The sequence below is a fragment of the Pelodiscus sinensis genome, chromosome 4 (genome assembly GCF_049634645.1).
Source record: "Pelodiscus sinensis isolate JC-2024 chromosome 4, ASM4963464v1, whole genome shotgun sequence".
NCBI lineage: Eukaryota > Metazoa > Chordata > Testudines > Trionychidae > Pelodiscus > Pelodiscus sinensis.
Window position 1 is genome coordinate 14,210,906 of NC_134714.1, and position 16,927 is coordinate 14,227,832.

Consider the following 16,927-nt stretch of genomic DNA (forward strand, 5'->3'; position numbering starts at 1 on the left):
AAATTCAGGGAGGTTAGGTCCATCAGTGACTATTAGCCAGGATGGGTAGGAATGGTATCCCTAGATGCTGTTTGTCAGAGGCTAGAAATGGATGACCAGAGACTTGATGATTCCCTGTCCTGTTCACACTCTCTGGGGCACCTGGCATTGGCCACTGTTGGCAGACAGGATACTGGGCTAAATGGACCTTTGGTCGGACCCAGTATGGCCTTTGTGTTCTTAATATCCAACTTGGACCTCCCCTACTGTAACTTGAGACCATTGCTTCTCATTCTGTCATCTGTCACCACTGAGAACAGCCTCTCTCCATCCTCTTTGGAACCCCCTCCAGGTAGTTGAAGGCTACTATCAAATCCCCCCTCAGTCGTCTTTTCTGCAGACTAAATAAGTCCAAATCCCTCAGCCTCTCCTAGTAAGTCATGTGCTCTAGCCCCCAATCACTTTTGTTGCCCTCTGCTGGACTTTCTCCAATGCGTTCACATCCTTTCTGTAATGGGGGCCCAGAACTGGACACAATACTCCATATGTGGCCTCACCAGTGCAGAACAAAGAGGAATAATCACTTCTCTAGATCTGCTGGCAATGCTCCTCCTAATGCACCCTAATATGCCATTAGCCCTCTTGGCTACAAGGGCACACTGTTGACTCACGTCCAGCTACTCATCTACTCTAATCCCCAGGTCTTTTTTCTGCAGAACTGCTGCTTAGCCAGTCAGTCCCCAGCCTGTAACAATGCCTGGGATTCTTCTGTCCCAAGTTTAGGACCCTGCACTCACTTGTCCTTGTTGAACCTCATCTGATTTCTTTTGGCCCAATCCTCCAATTTGTCTCTCCTGCAGGTTCAGGGCACTCCTTCACCTGGGGCTGCCCTGCACCTCCTCTCCTGCAGGCTCGGGGCACCCCTCCCCCTGGGGCTCGCCTCACCCTCTCTCCTGCAGGCTCGGGACACCCCTCCCCTGGGGCTCGCCTCCCTCCGCTTCGCTCTCCCAGCAGGGAATTCAAACCGCCTCTGAAGTTGCTCCTGAGATGCTGAGAGCGTCATCGCTTCCTAGCAACTCTCCTAGCAACGGGCCAACATCTGCTCCCTGCGGACCAATCGGGGCGAGGCACATCTGGGCGGCCCGCCCCCTGCTCCGAACGCGAGTCGGGGATGCGCTCGCCAGTGACTGCAGGGACCTGCCGGGGCTGGGGCTTGTGGCTGGCGCGGGCGGGCTGCGCTGCAAGAGCGGTCGGAGAGGCTGCGGACCGAGCCAGGTAAGTGCTTGTTCCCTGGGGGCGGGGGTGCCTGCCCGGCCCGCCGGTGCTCGGGAGAACTTTCCCTGCCTCTTCTGCGGCTTTGCTAGCCCCGCCAGGGCTGGGGAGGAGGGGGTGGTGGAGGGGAGACTGGCAATTAAATCTCCCCTGCCACTCGCCCTTTGGCCAGTCGGGTGGCTAGTGCAGGCTGAGCAGCGCGTGCTCTGTCCGCTGAATCCCGGGCACCTCCCAGTCCCAAACTCTGAAAAGTAACCATAGCAACTCTTTCCATGGGTGGTTCCTCCTCGGGATGAGACAACTGGCTATATATAGGCATCGCCGCTAGCGGAGGGCTACAGCCAGACCTAGGGGTTTCTCGCGCATCTGTATGAACATGTGGACAGGCATGAGTCTCTGCATACAGCCCGTGCTGGGGCACACTCTTTCTAGTTTATCGTTTTCTGCTGGGGAGTGGTGTCTTTAATATGTGCTCAAAAATTCCCCTCTAACACAGAAGGCAAGACCCTGCTCAGACAGGAGCTCCTTTGCATCCCAGAAAAGGTGAAGCCTGACAGCAATCAATCAAAGGATGTAAAAGTATGTCATGTAAAGGGAGGGATTGGGGCTCTGAAAAGATACAGCTCAGGTAATTTCACGAGCACCAGGCAATAGGACAACAATTACATAAGAGGGACTGCTGCAAAACATACGCCCAAGTGACATGCGTTTTTGTAACGTTTCAATTTCTTTATGTTTCAAATGAAATCAAAGAAATAAAGTCAACGTTCTAGAATTGTATATGACTTCAGGAAGTTGCTTTTTTATGTTACAAACTATCACAGGGTCTCCTTAAATAACATCTTGATCTCTTAACAAGCTAACAACTTTCAAAGTGTGTCTTGATTGTGCCAAGAGAAATGTGTTTGTCTGTCCTTGGTCTACCATGCCAGGTAACGGTTCAACAGTGCAGCACTGGGAGAAATGATAGCTGAGCCTGGGCAAAGAGGAAATTTTACCACAATTGCTGAAACCATCCCAGAAAGACACTTTGCAGATTGATTCAGCAGCACAAGGTAACTAACATGACAGCAGACTCAAAACAATGGCCTTTGTCTAATTACAGAACACATTTCTCTGTAATATAATGTGGCCAAACAATATAACAGTTTTCTGGTGAGACCTCTTCAGTGTATAAGTTTAACAAGGTTACTTATTTGCTGTATGCAGGCCAAATTGTGCTCACTTTGCTAAAGCAAATAATTCCCCAAAAGGAAATGGAGCTAATTGGTAATTTTGTCCAGTGTCTTCACTAATGTAAAAGTCAAACCTTTCATGAGCAGAGGGATACTTGTATCAGCAAAGAAAATGTGCACATGTATGTGCATAGAATTAATTAGTGGGATCCTCAGACGTGATTAGCAAACTATTAGGAATGTTATTTTAAAGCACAAAGCCAACAGTTTCAGTAACATTACAAGAGTATGGATAGAGCCTAGCAGTCTTTACTCAGGCAAAACTTTAAATGGAGTTTTCTCAACCTACAGTCTGAGCGAGGAATGCAAGATTTGTCGTCTTTTTAAGAGTTTGCAATTGATTTTGAATCCATGTGAAATCTTTGGGCTGGCAAAATTCCTCCCTTCCACATGTTTACCTGCTTGTGGTGTAGCTTCAGAGTCAAACAGGAGTCCTAGAGCATAGTAGCTACTCTCTGTGACCAGAAAAGCTGGAACCTCAGAAAAGATTTCAGCCAGGAGGCTCCTTATATGCAAGGTGTGTTTGAGTTAAAGAGAAGACCATTTATTACTGCATTTTGAAAATGGTGGCAAGGACGTTACAGTATTCCCTGGGGTGTCAAAGTCATGTCTCCTCTTGAAAATAAATGCCAATCTCTATTGGTTTAAAAGCTTGAAGTTATGCAAGAGATGCTGCATATGGTACGTGTCTCTCTCATCTTTAGCCCACCTGCATATTGATGTTGTTCCCTGATGCTGTGATAGGAATCTAAGTAGGAACATGTTCCTGCCGTTCACCTTGAAATGTGCATGAAGCTCATATTGTGGTCAGTGAATTGCAGAGGTTATCCACCGCAGATTTCTGGGCCATGATTCAGGAAGGGGAAACTGAGGCACAGAGAATGAAGTATCTTGCCCAAGATCACACATGCAGTCAGTAGAAAAAGATGAGAATAGAGCCCAGATTTTTCAGGTCCCACTCTAGAGCTCTAACCACAAGCCCATCCTTCTTCCTTGCCTAACTAACCATTTAAATATCTCAGTTGTACCTCCTGCCCCCAATATAAATTGCATTATTGTTAAAAATCACTCTACATCAACGGATTCATGCAAAGGAGTTTACCCTGTCATTGAGACCACTGTTATGATCACACAGGTCAAATTAAAGAGTTCTTGCAATTTTCAGTGAAGCGTATGGCATTGGTCCTTTCTGAATATATTTCCATTTTAATTTAGATAAGATAACCTTCCGTTCCAAGCATCTTAATACAGTGCCGCATATCATGTCATTTAGCACTACTATTGTTAGACTTGAAATTAATAGAAAGGGGCACATTATGCAGTTATAACATATAATTAAAGACCTTGTGAAGTTGCATTTGGGGAATCAAGGTTAGAGATGTAGGCGTCTATTCTTTCTGATGTGTGGGATTTATGGTTCGAACTTCCATTAGCATTAATGTGAACTACAAATGCAACTCCCCCATGCATGGTCTGTAGAGAGCAGACATTCAGCGAGTGTGTGATGCAAAGTGTAAATGGTGCACAGTGAGGGTGGCAGAAGGTGATGCACCAGGGCCCAGCACTGTAGAAAATCAGGCCACAGATTCTTACTTTAGCCTTTGCTGACCAAGAATGTACTTAAGTGTGTGTTTATATGCTTTGCTGAATGTGACTATCCTTACTTCAGAGATTGAGTATATGGGCCAAATCCAGCACTGGTGTAAGCAGGGGCATCACCAGTGATGCATGCACTAGCACTACAAGTTGAAACTCTCTAGTCCGGCACCCTCAGGGCCTGACTGGTTCCAAACCAGAGAATTTGCTGGACCACGGAGTACAATATTGTCTAGCAGAATTACCAACACTTCCACTGCTTACTGGGCTGTTAGAGGATATTTAAAGGTAAATTAGAGCTAAATAACAGCACAGAACACTGGGCCAGCACTGGTGGCTGTACACAAACTTTATGGGACTGCAGGAAACTTGGCCACACCCATGAAAAGTGGACGTCTGTCTAATTAAAATCATTCCGGATGATGGATGTTTCCAGACAAGAGAGTTCTGGACTAGAGAGGTTCAACTTGTCCTGAGAAAATTTGGCCCCTGGCTTGAAAGGTGGGGTGGTAGTGAAGACATTTGATAGGGTTATGATACAGCTGTCTCCCAGCAGGCTAAGAGCCTGGGGGAGTGATTCATGCCACCTTAATGTAACTTTCAAAACACTTGACTCCCCAGAAGAGTCTTATACACAAGGACCACTGATTCATTGTGTTTATAAACAAAGCACTAAGGGCTTGCTGCGTTACTCCAGAGTTATGCAGCTGTAAGTCAGGCTGAAAAATGTAGATAACCAGGCAAGTCAGAGACTATAGCATTAGTCAGAAAGAATGCGGGTAGCTCAAACCATAGTTTGGGAGTCTATCTTTGGGTTTATAAACACAGAAACAGGAAGTCTGTGGGTGGCACTGGGGGATATCCCCCGATCATACCTTGTCTAAGTTGCTAATTGAAGTCACCGAGCACTGTGGGTGTGTAAGGAAAATGGGATCAAACCATCAGTTGTCTAACTTGTCTATGAGTGACAGTTCATTCTCATGCCCATTAGGTGCTTGGTCTTCCACATCAGCACACATCTCCCACTGTTCCATGTCTGAATAAGTGTAAGTGGCTATTTGGGCACTTAACTGCCTGCATGCATGATTGTTGCAAATATATGGGCAAATCAGAGTGCATGACCATTCACATTTGTTAAGCACACCAATAAGCCTCAGACTCCTGAAACAATGTCCTTTTAATGTGCGTCATTTGTTTAGTGTAAGAGTTGTTTTGTGGTTGAGAAACATTATTTCAAATTCTCCAGGATAGTAACACTTTTTTCTTCAATTCCCTCTGGCATAAAGCTGCCTTAAATCCAGCAGCGCTGGCCTTTATATAAAGGAATTTGGGTAATGTACAAACATGATGGTGGCTCCAATACCACCCCATGCCACCACTACAGCTACTGGCTTAGGGGGTATGAATTGACAGGGAAGGGTGGCGAGGCATCATGACACCTTTTGTGATCTGCTGCTGCTGCTTGAACAGCCCCAGGGCTAGTGCAAGGTAGAGCAGCCCCAGTCAGCACAAGTTAGAGCAGCTTTCGGTCTGCTCCGAAGTTGTGCCAAATCATAGGCACATCATCACCTTTAAAGCTATGTTGGTATCACAGATGTATGTCTGAGGACATGTCTACACAGCAAAGTTACCCCAAAAGGAAAGTTATCCAGAGGTAGCCTGAAAAAAACTCCCCCACGTCTTTTGAATGCGTCCACTATTTTGAAATATCGCAAATGTGCTATTTTGCCATCCCTGTAAACCTCATTCCACGAGGAGTAAGGGTTGGCTCGAAATAGCGCTTTATTTCAGAATTTGGCGCTGTGTAGACAACACCAAATGACGAAATAAGCTATTTTGAAATAGGCTCTGCAATTTGCATAGCAAAAATTGCATATCTTGTTTTGGGCGCTGTGTAGATGCACCCTAAGTGATCAAATCAAGCCCAAGACTTGGCCCATTTCCCTTATGCATCAACATGGTAGTAAACCAGAAAAGGCAAGATATTACAGTATTAAAATTGCATTGGAACAGGCCCATGTGCAGGGGTGTATGCGTGAAGGGTGCGAATGCACTCCCCGACAGTCCTTCATGGTCCCCCATGGGGACGATTCCAGCCAGCCGGGACAAAGCAGAGGTGGCATGCTGCCCCAGCCTCCTTCCCTTGTGCCTGGCCAGCCAGGGGAAGCCTGGGGCTGATTCCTCCATTCCAGGAGAGAGGCTGGGGGTGAGGCCAGGGGAAGGGCAGCCACAAGCCCCTCTCACAGCCTCCCTCTCCCCCCAAAATTTTCTGTGTACAGGCCTGTGGAAGCACTGAGATTTGACAGTGGGAGAGTCTAAACTGATCTGTTAGAGCAGGGGTTGGCATTCATTTTTGATGGGAGGGGGGCACTCCACGATTTTGGAAAGTGGTTGAGGGCTGCAATTTTCCATGATATTAATGGAGGAGATGTGGGGTCTGGGATGGAGTTGGGTGCAGAAGGGAGCTTGGGGTGTAAAGGATTAGGGTGCAGGTGGGAGAATGGAGTCTGGGAGGGAGTTTGGGTGAAGTAGGCAGTTGTGATCTGGTGCAGGGGTTTGGGATGCGAGCTAGGGTAGGAGGGGATTGTGATCTGGGGCAGGGGATTGGGGTGCAAGCTAGGATAGGAGGGGATTGTGATCTGGGGCAGGGGATTGGGGTGCCAGATCTGGGAGGGGGTATGGGTGGAAGAGTGGGGGGCAGATGGTTTGGGTATGTTGAGTGGGAGGACAGAGGGTTGGGAAAGGAAGGGGCTGGGGTGCTAGAGGCAGGCTCTGGCCAGGAGACTTACCAGCTAGCAGCCAAACCAGCCTGCCTGCTTGCAGACCCAAAGGTTTGCAGAGCTTAAAACATTTCCCAGCCAGCCAGCCTGTCTGACCTATTCTGTGTGTTTGTTTCCCATCCATTCCCTGCCTGCCACACAGGGGTGTTGTGAGATAAACCAATTCAAAATTATGCTCCGATACTGCAGTTGTGGGGGCCCATCTAAACAGGGAGAAGCTAGTATATGATTAGCCAAATATTTTCTGTGCTAGCCACATCTCCTGGAGACCTGCTCTTGCAGCGTTGCCTAATTTGACATCATTATAAAATTAGTCAGCAGTGGTGTTCTCCTGGTGACTTGACAAAGGTTCGCTATCTATGAATTGCTGGGACTAATGTTTACAGGAGCCAATTGATACAAATGCAGCAAAGGATCTGGCAATGCTGCAGACTACATGCATAGGAATGGGATGTCTTTTAGCAGCTGGAATACAAATTGCTTCAAATCAGACTCATTGAAGTAAATGAAAGTTAGTGACTTTGATGGCTCCAATTTGCAGAGCTGCCGTGCCCCCTCTATGCTGGTCTGGTGTTGTAAGAGATCCTTTAACCAGGGAGAAGTGGCCTCTAGGAGTACTCACGTGTAAGTGTATTCATTGCAGCAGAGCATAAGTTAGAGCAGCTACAAGGCTGCTCTAACTTATACTGAGAGTTGAAACAGATTGCAGCTGGCCCAGGAATTCTTAGTCACCATTGTTCCCCACTCTGTTCCTGTGCTGAGCACGCCTTGGCTGGAATTTAGAACAAGGGCCAATGGGAGGCTTGCATGAGGAAGGACTTAGAGTCTAGTTCTTCAAGCTCTTGGATTATTGGGGTTTCCTGTTTAAATTCAGTAGGGTTTTAATTCCCTTGCATGATCAAGTCCTAGTTCAGGGCTGCAGGCTTTGGCCCCAAGTAATAAAGCAATCCCTTGAAAGTTAAAGAGAATTAAACTTTCCAGTCAGAGTTTGTGGGCCAGCCCTCTGGCTTCCTGTAGAAGCCCTATCCTAAGTAAATAATTGGAGAGCAAACACTGCACGTGGAACCTCACAAAGATCTTTCCCCTTCAGATGGTTCCCGTGGAATTTTCTGTGAGCTCAGGCAAAAGAGCTGTTAACCAGCTGCGGTTGGCCCCTGGGAAATATCCATGCATAAGAGAAATCCTGGGTGATATAGGGCCAACAGAGCTGATTCTACGCCAATCCACTCCCACTCCTCCATCACAGAGGCCCCTGGCCCAAAAGGGGTGTTGGAGTGTGACTCATGGCTGCCAGAATGGCCCATTGGTACAGTTAGGGATGCCTCGCCCCCCACCTTGATCGGGATAGAGCAGGCACAAAGGAGACATAAAGCCACCTATGTCCTTTCCTCCTCCATCCCTTGGTCCCTGTGTCAAACTCAGCTCTGGTGTAGGGGAGGAACTGGGCCCTTGCTGTCCAAAGGAATGTTCTGGGATCAATCCTGCTCCCAATGACGTCAATGGGCCAAATGTCCATGGACATCAATGACAGTGGATTGGGCCCACTTTCCCTTTGGGCTGGGCATAGCAGAGGAGAGCACACAGTCACTACACTTAAGGGCTATGTCTACACTGGCCACTTCTTCCGGAAAATCAGCCGCTTTTCTGGAATAACTTGCCAGCTGTCTATACTGGCCGCTTGAATTTCTGGAAAAGCACTGACGATCTAATGTAAAATCATCAGTGCTTTTCTGGAAAAACTATGCTGCTCCCGTTCGGGCAAAAGTCCTTTTCCGGAAAACTGTTCCGGAAAAAGGCCAGTGTAGACAGCTCAGATTTCTTTTCCGCAAAAAAGCCCTGATCACGAAAATGACGATCGGGGTTTTTTTGCAGAAAAGCGCGTCTACATTGGCACGGACGCTTTTCCACAAAAAGTGCTTTTCCGGAAAAGCATCCTGCCAATGTAGACGCGCTTTTTCCGAAAATGCTTAGAACGGAAAACTTTTCTGTTTTAAGCATTTCCGGAAAATCATGCCAGTGTAGACGTAGCCAAGGAGTGCATCAGCACGCTCAGCGGGAGCCTCCAGCACAGCTGGAGCATCTGGAAAGTTCAGGGGAGTGAGAGTTAGTCAGGCAGTAATTTATCATGCTAGAACTTTTGCATCCGGATGGGCCCAGAACAACTCCTCCACCCCCAGAACTCAGCAGCAGCTGATCAGAGCCACATCTGCTCCTGCATTTGTCCCTTCCTCTATAGTGGGCTGTAACAAAAGCCTGTATCCAATGCCCTTACCGCCAAACGCTGTGCTCTGAGTCTACCTCTTCGCTGAATGAAATGGAGTGTTCTTTCTGATCAAGGTGCCCATCCGAGTCATAGTCTAAACTAGTGTCCTTGACTTGAAAAGCAATACCACACAACTCCACGCCGCCCTGAGAGCTAACAAAGATTTTACTTTCTTCAGTAGCTCATGCACTTTACTGTGACCACAACGCCATCTAGTGTGTACAATGGTAACTGCTCTCCGGTGAAACCACATCTCCCCCGCTTCACTGGAGGAAGGGGAGGTAACATGGTCTCTTTTGTATGGCGGCGAATAAAGAATTTTGAACCATAAAGCTGCCATGCAGACCACTGAAAAAACTAACTGTTATTGCACCCCTCCCATATACATTAGTGTGGCTGAGGCACTGTCATATCTATATGCAGGATGTAAATTCATATCCTTCCTAGGTTAAGTTCTTCATTGGTACTTTTCATGGACTCATAGGGTTGGAAGAGATCTCAGGAAACCATCGAGCCCAACCCTCTGCTAAAAGCAGGACCAATCCCAACTAAATCATCCAGCCAGGTCTTTGTCAAGCCAAGACTTAAAAAACCTTTAGGGATGGAGATTCCATCTCCCTAGGTAACCCATTCCAGTGCTTCACCAACCTTGTGTGAAATAATTATTCTTAATATCCAACCTAGACATCTCCCACTGCATCTTGAGACCATTGCTTCTTGCTCTATCATTTGTCAGGACATCTGCACTGTGTAGGAGAAGTACTAGTATTCCATTCGTGGGTTCATACTTCTGTAACTGTTGCTAGCCTCATGCCCTTCTGATAGCTTACTCGTTTCACTTGAGTCGCATATAAAAGTCAAACTGTAAATCTTCATCACAGGAGTCTCATCTTTCTCTTAGTTCTGCTAAGCGTCTTGCACCACCAGTGTGTGCTTGGGGGGAAAAAAGGATAGAGCTAATAATCTGTAAACAAAAATCTTAGTCCCAGGAACCCTAAAGTTTAGGTTTATAGACACATTGTTGCACACATGCCAGAATGTTACATTACAAGGGACATTGATTGCCACAATTGTGGCTGATACTCTTTTTTGATTATTTTTTGTCACAGAGCTGATCCAATCAGAGTACTGACAAATACGCTAACGACGTCGAAAGTAGCCTACTTTAAGAGAAAATATGCAGAAGAAGAAGATTTACATCAAGATTACAATGGGTATTTTCCAAAAGTGAGTATGTGTGTAATAAATATTCCAAAGGTGAAAAGCTTTTGTTCTCATTCCTTGGTCCTAAAGCTGTACTGGTTGTTTTTACTTCTCAGCACCTGATATTACCAGAGGACCGGACTTGTATTCTAAAACTTTCTCTGCAGAAACTTCGATTTCTTGAAGACCCTGAGACCTATCTCCGCAGGTCTGTGCTAATTAACAATTTGCTGAGGAAGATCCACCTAGAGACAGACAGAGAGAGCTATGAATACTTTAAAGAGGCACCCTGTTATAGGACCGCTTACTCGGATACAAGAAAACGGCTGAAGTTTATGGTACAAGAATGCTGTTCTCAATCACTCTATTATGAAGAGCTGCATTCATATCATATTGTGCCTTATCCTGCAGAGAATTCAATTTATGGAATGGGCTATACAAGCAGCCACTTGGAGCAAAATTCTCAGTTGCTTATTTATAAAATGAACTGAAGTAGCTGTTAGATCCTCTGATGTTTTGTTTCTGAATGCTTGAACTGCTTATTAACACACAAAGATGAGGCACTAATTGTAAACACACTTACGAGAAATGATGGGAGATGAATAGAAGGTACTTTGAATAATACTCTGCAGTCTTTGTGCTCGTCACCTTGATTATAAAGTACCTTCTTTTCACATGCATAGCTGGTGCAATGTAAAGAGATTTATAAGCCGAGACCTTGTATGCCATGTATTTTGTAGAAACTAAGCGACATCAAGTTGTCAGTGTAGATATAAGCAAATTATCTACTTTGCATTTAAATTATGCCATCCCCGGTGAGAGGTAAAACCAGAATTAATAGTTTATTCTGACGAGGAAGATTGAGGAGGGGGAGTTACTTTCTATAATGTTTAGAAAGCAAGTTTTCTTGGAGAAATGCTTTGAATCTGAAGGAGTCAGTGCCAAAAGAAATGCCTCTTTGGTTAGGATTTAAAAAAGAAAAGAGCAAAATAATGGATCTGCTACTAACAAGAAGTGCTGTAGTGAGGGTGTTTTTAATTGATCCACTAAACTGCACTCATTTCTTATTTGTCTTTCTGTTGACACACATTTTGCTGTTTTGCAACTCAACGGAATGGCTCGGATGAAAGTCTGTTTTCACATCCAGTTGTCAGTGTTTTCTAAACATGATTTGAATCCCCTCCAGGTTGCTTGGCTGGAAGTCTGTGAGGCTTTTGTATGTGTGCTATTTAATATTTGACCATGTGGTACAGCACATGCTCAGTGTTGGAGCGTAGATGGGCATTTTTTTGTGATTTGAAAACAAAACAAAACCCACATTCCAGAATAGGAATATATTGGACACGCTGTAGTAAAACCTAAGAAGACTTTCATTTGAGATGAGTCTTGTCTGTATTAGTAACAGTGTTTCAGGTTGAGTTAAATGTCTGTCAATTTTAGGGATTTCCTATGAGACACACTGAGCAATCTGATGACTAGAATGGCAAAGTCATAACTGCCAGAGCTATGTTTTGAACATACCAAAGAGTAGCATTACGGAGAGGATGACATTAAAATAAATGAAGTCAAAAGCAAAGATTGCACTATAAATTGGAAGAACATTATTAACAAGCCGGTAAACTGCATAGTTACCAGTATATTTGTTGTTCACTTAAGGATGACTTGAAGCACAGAATGGTTGAACAAACATGCCTGATCCAAAATGTATGGAAGTTAATGGGAATTCTATAGACTATAAGCTTATAGTGAAGAAATCAACTTTGCATTGCTCGTTACAGTCACTGGAGCTTTAAAGGTGAAATAATAGTATGTTGTAACAGTGTAGGCAGAACAATGTATTCAATTAATCAGTTTTCTCCTGTAGATTTGACTGTTTCTATTTCTGAAGCATTTTACAGGAGAAAGAAATAGAAATGCTTTATAAGGATGTGCTTAGTATAGAAATAAGATTCCACCTGTAACCCTACTTAAAATACCTTGCTCTTGTATATTGCATACAGATTTGCTGCAGTTAGGCATGTATTAACTATACAATGACAAAAGGAAAGGGCAGGAAGTATGAGGAGCAAAGTCAAGTGAGTCAAAAATGATATTCATAGTTAGATGCCAACTGCAGTTTTCAGAGACAGACAGAGAGAGAACTAAACATCCAGGAAAGAAGAGAATATTTAGTAAAACTCTTCAGAACTAAATTCAACAAAACTACTACTCCCAAATTTCAGACGCGACCGCTGCGTGAAATATTATTAATACTAAATAGCATACTGAGAGCACACGCACAGGAAAGTTGGAAAATGGAACTCTAGGGTGTTTCTTAAGTGAAATTAGTAATTATGAATGTTTACATTATGAGAAGCCACTTTCATTTTTCTTAGAGGCAAAATGCTCATACTTAATTTTGGGGGTAAAGGGACCAAATTGTCTGAAGACCAGATCCTCAGCTGGTGTAAATCAACATAGTTCCTTTGAAATCAATGTCCATTATTGGTCTAGTGGAGTAAAACCAGCAGAAAAACTGGCCCAAATTTTCATACTGTATCCTGAGTTTTGTAAACTGAAACATTCCGAAAATACATCAGTGAAATGCTACTAATATATGCTACATAGCGCAACAAGGAAACCCAAAAGAAGGTCAAGCTAATCTGGAGAAAGATCTCCAATTATGTGATGTAAATAATGACTGGACTACTAGGTACGTCTACACTGCATGGCTATTTCGGGATACCAGAGGTATCCCAAAATAGCTACCCTGCATCTACACAAGCTGCTCATTATTTCATTTTTTTTTTAAAATAACAGGTGCGCTATTTTGCCATCCTGGTAAACCTTGTTGCACAAGGGTTAAGGAATGACCCTAAATAGCGCGTTATTTTGAAATTTGGCACTGTCTCGATGCGCCAAATTTCAAAATAAGCTATTTTGAAATAAATTTGAGATAAGATATGCAATTTGCATTGCGCAAATTGTGAATCTTATTTTGAGTTTAGGGTACTGTGTAGACGCGCCCCTATAAACTGGTAGTGAAATGAGTTTGCTGTAGATAAGATATGTGGGAAATTATATGGTCACTGTGTTAGAGGAGCTTGTCATCATCACTCAAAGAGCTCTCTTATCTCTGATGCTACATTGCCTACAGTGTGCACTGGTAGAGGCAGGGAAAGGGATATTAGAGGACTAATGGGTGTCTACGGAAAATAATTTCCGTCTTCTGGTTTTAAAATTATGTAATTTTTCTGCTCTAAAAATTATAGCTTCATGCACTTTTTTCTTTGTTTTCAGCAGAATTTGTAAATCAAATTATTGTATTGAATGCTGAAGAGCCCTTTCTCAAACTGACGAGCGTACTACTATATTGTATATACACTATAATTCTGGGCTGAAAGGCAAGACTCATTACACTGAATTATACTTCACAAATAATTCATAATGTTAGTTCTACTGATATTTTGCAAGAAAGGGAGGGAAAAATTGAGCAGGCGTTAGCCTTTAACTTGGAGCAGAACTACAAGACTTGTTTAAGTAATCCATGAAAAGTAGTTACCTTCTCTGGGAAAAAGTAACTGTTTCTTGGCTGGTTAAAAACTTATTTTATATAGTGCTGTAAGATGAGGTACAGCTTAATGCACCTTTAAAATATATAAAGAAACAACACTCTAAATGGGGATTTAAGTAACTAACTGCTTGATGTTTCAGAAGATCAAGGGTTTGGCTCTCCCAGAGCTGGCTGGAAACATTAGATAACATTTTCACTAACGTTTTGTTCCTCTTTTTGGCAGGAGAGGGGCAAAATGTAATTAAAAAATTTCAGTAAAAACCTGGAGGAAATTCTCATGAAAATTTTCACTCTTGGTCAAATTCTTAAGAAAATATTTAATCAGAACTTCAAAATTGGAAACATTTTCAAATGCCCCCACTTTGTATTTCTATAGATAGTTATGCTATTGCAGAGTTTCGCTCATATGGCACACACATTCAGATGTCTGCACAGAACAGGTGAATCAATCCCTATAACTTGAATATGAAAGTTATTAAATTATTTGGTAATACTTTAACAGTCAGTTAAAGCCACCACTTAGTACTGTGATACAGATACATAAAGAGATGTTTTATGCTTAAAACCTGTCAGAGTTCAGTTTGATTTGTGTGGAGTCTTTTCTGGATTTTTCTTAAGTGATCCTATCTATATGTGGCCCACAGTCAGCCGTCAGTGTAAAGCAATGTACAGTAAAACTCCAATAGTCCGGCATTCCTGATAGTCCGGCATCAAAATGGCAAGAGCCTAGTGAGTGAGCTTCGGCAAAAAAAGAGTTACAAGGTAACAGCGGCAGCAGCTGAACTGAGCAAGAAGGGTAAAAAAGGCTTAAAAAAAGAAAACATTACAGTATACTGCATACAGTATGTACAATAAAAAGGGTTAAGAACACTTTATATACAGTATATAATGTATACAGTATATACATAACCTGCTTATACTACCTCCTGGTAGTCCGGCATATCTGATAATCCAGCACCCCTAAATCCCATAGGTTCCGGATTATCGGAAGTCTACTGTATATGATTTTACTACTGTACTGTGCACACACAGAGAGGTTATATTTCTACTGAGTGAAAGTTCTTCCTCTCAAAATGAGCCGCTTGGAACATAATCTAAAAGTAATATTTGACACCTGAGAGAGACTATAAATGATACGTCTGATCTGGTAATAACATCTGGTAATTAGCAAACGACTGGTTTAAGAAAAATTCACGTTCAGCATATTTACATAGAAACTCACTAGACTGTTTATTATAAAGGTGTAAATTATTACATTTTCTTTATACTGCTTTTCCTGGTTGGCTTTGAGTATGGGGCCCGATTGTGAAAACATTTACTAATTGGCATAGTGTTTATTGTGCTGAGTTGTCACATAGCTTGCAGTGGAACTACTTGTGGCTGCAAGTATTTGCAGGATCAAGCTTATAATTATCACTCGCCAAAGGCAGAGTGTCTTGCAGTTAGATGATAGAGGCTTAGACCAGATCTGCACTAAAGTGGAAGGTCAAATTAAGATACACAACTCCAGCTACATTAAGTATGTAGCTGGGAGTCGATATACCTCCATAGCTGGAGGCCGATGGGATCAAACGCTTCCATCGGCTTCCCTTACTCCTTGCCTAGAACAGGAATACTGGTGCCTACAGGAGTGCTCTCTGAGTTTGAGTTAGCGGGTCTTTACTAAACCCACTAAATCAAACTCCCAAAGATCGATTGTAGCAGTGTCGATCTTCCACTTAGTAAAGACATGGCCTAAGTCATATACATTTGGGAATACACTGGCCTGATTCTGAAAGCTCTTTTAATGTGCTTAACTTACCTACACATATAGCCTGATTGATGCTAATGGGATACTTATGTGCTTAAAGTTAAACATGTGCTTAAGTACTTGCAGGATTTGGGTTGATGTATACAGCGGTGCCACTCCTGAACTGCCTAATTTTAAATGGATGTGATTACTGAGCTATTGCTTGAGCTTGTGAATGCGTGTCTCCAGCACTGTCAATGGAACGTCTTGTTTTTAGTGAACGTGTTCAGTTGACTATATCAAATATTGTGCCTTAAAGTCCCCGTCCCCCTTTTTAGGAGCCTTCCGTGAAGACTACAAACCACAATACACCTGATGATATTTTTGTGTATTCTTCAACGATCCAGGTTGATACTTGGGAATACATACAAACAAACAAAAAACCCAACCCAAAGCAACCTAATAGCAGGATTTCAGATTCTACCCACTATAAACCCAAACTTTACTTTTCCTTCTTTTTATTCAATGATTTATCATTCATGATTCATGCAATGATATTTCCCCTGTTCTTATCATATTCCTTGGGTTCTGTTTTAACCACAGCTGCATGATACACAAGATATTCGTCATATGAATTCAGGGACAGAGCTGCAAAATGGAATTCTCTCACTCAAATCCCTTATATAGAATGGTTTTGCATCTGGAATCACCCTTACACATAATAGCTGGTACAGGCATAGTCAAATATATTTTATATTATTAATAAAGCATCAAAAGGAGACATCCATTTCTACTGAAAGGCATGTGCCTGCATTATAATGTTAGATGGTGATTCTCTGCCACTTAGTCACAGTAATATATATTTGTTGTATAATCATGGGAAAATGTTGTTTTTAATGTTTAAAATGACTTGGGACCCAACTTAAGGGTTTTATGAGATTGTTTTCTAAAGTGAATGGTAGGAAAAAGCGTACATGTATTTTGAATATATATATATATATATGTGCATGTTGTTAATAAAACATCTATTTCTATTGAAACATATAAACTTTCATTCAAAAAATTCAGATACTCAGGGATCAATGCATATGATGACTGTTTGATGCCACACACGCTTATCATCCCAAAGAGAGGGTTTGAACATCTTCAAGTTTAACACACAGGATACGTCTAGACAGGCATGATTTTCCACAAATGCTTTTAACAGAAAAGTTTTCCGTTAAAAGCATTTGCGGAAAAGAGCATCTAGATTGGCATGGATGCTTTTTGCGGAAAAGCGTCCGTGCCAATCTAGATGCGGTTTTGTGCAAGAAAGCC

At 43.0% G+C, this 16,927-nt stretch overlaps 1 long non-coding RNA gene across 2 annotated transcripts; it reads left to right on the forward strand.

Moving 5' to 3' along the window:
• Window positions 1-870: 870 nt before the first annotated feature.
• On the forward strand, window positions 871-16,627 carry LOC102457057 (uncharacterized). 2 transcript variants are annotated; one of them, XR_003088025.2, is made up of 5 exons: window positions 1,188-1,254; window positions 1,748-1,794; window positions 2,184-2,306; window positions 10,235-10,352; window positions 10,445-16,627. It is a non-coding gene; the product is annotated as an uncharacterized LOC102457057 (long non-coding RNA). The 2 variants fall into 2 exon arrangements; XR_331178.4 differs by lacking the exon at window positions 1,748-1,794 and having other exon boundaries at window positions 871-1,254.
• Window positions 16,628-16,927: the final 300 nt, after the last annotated feature.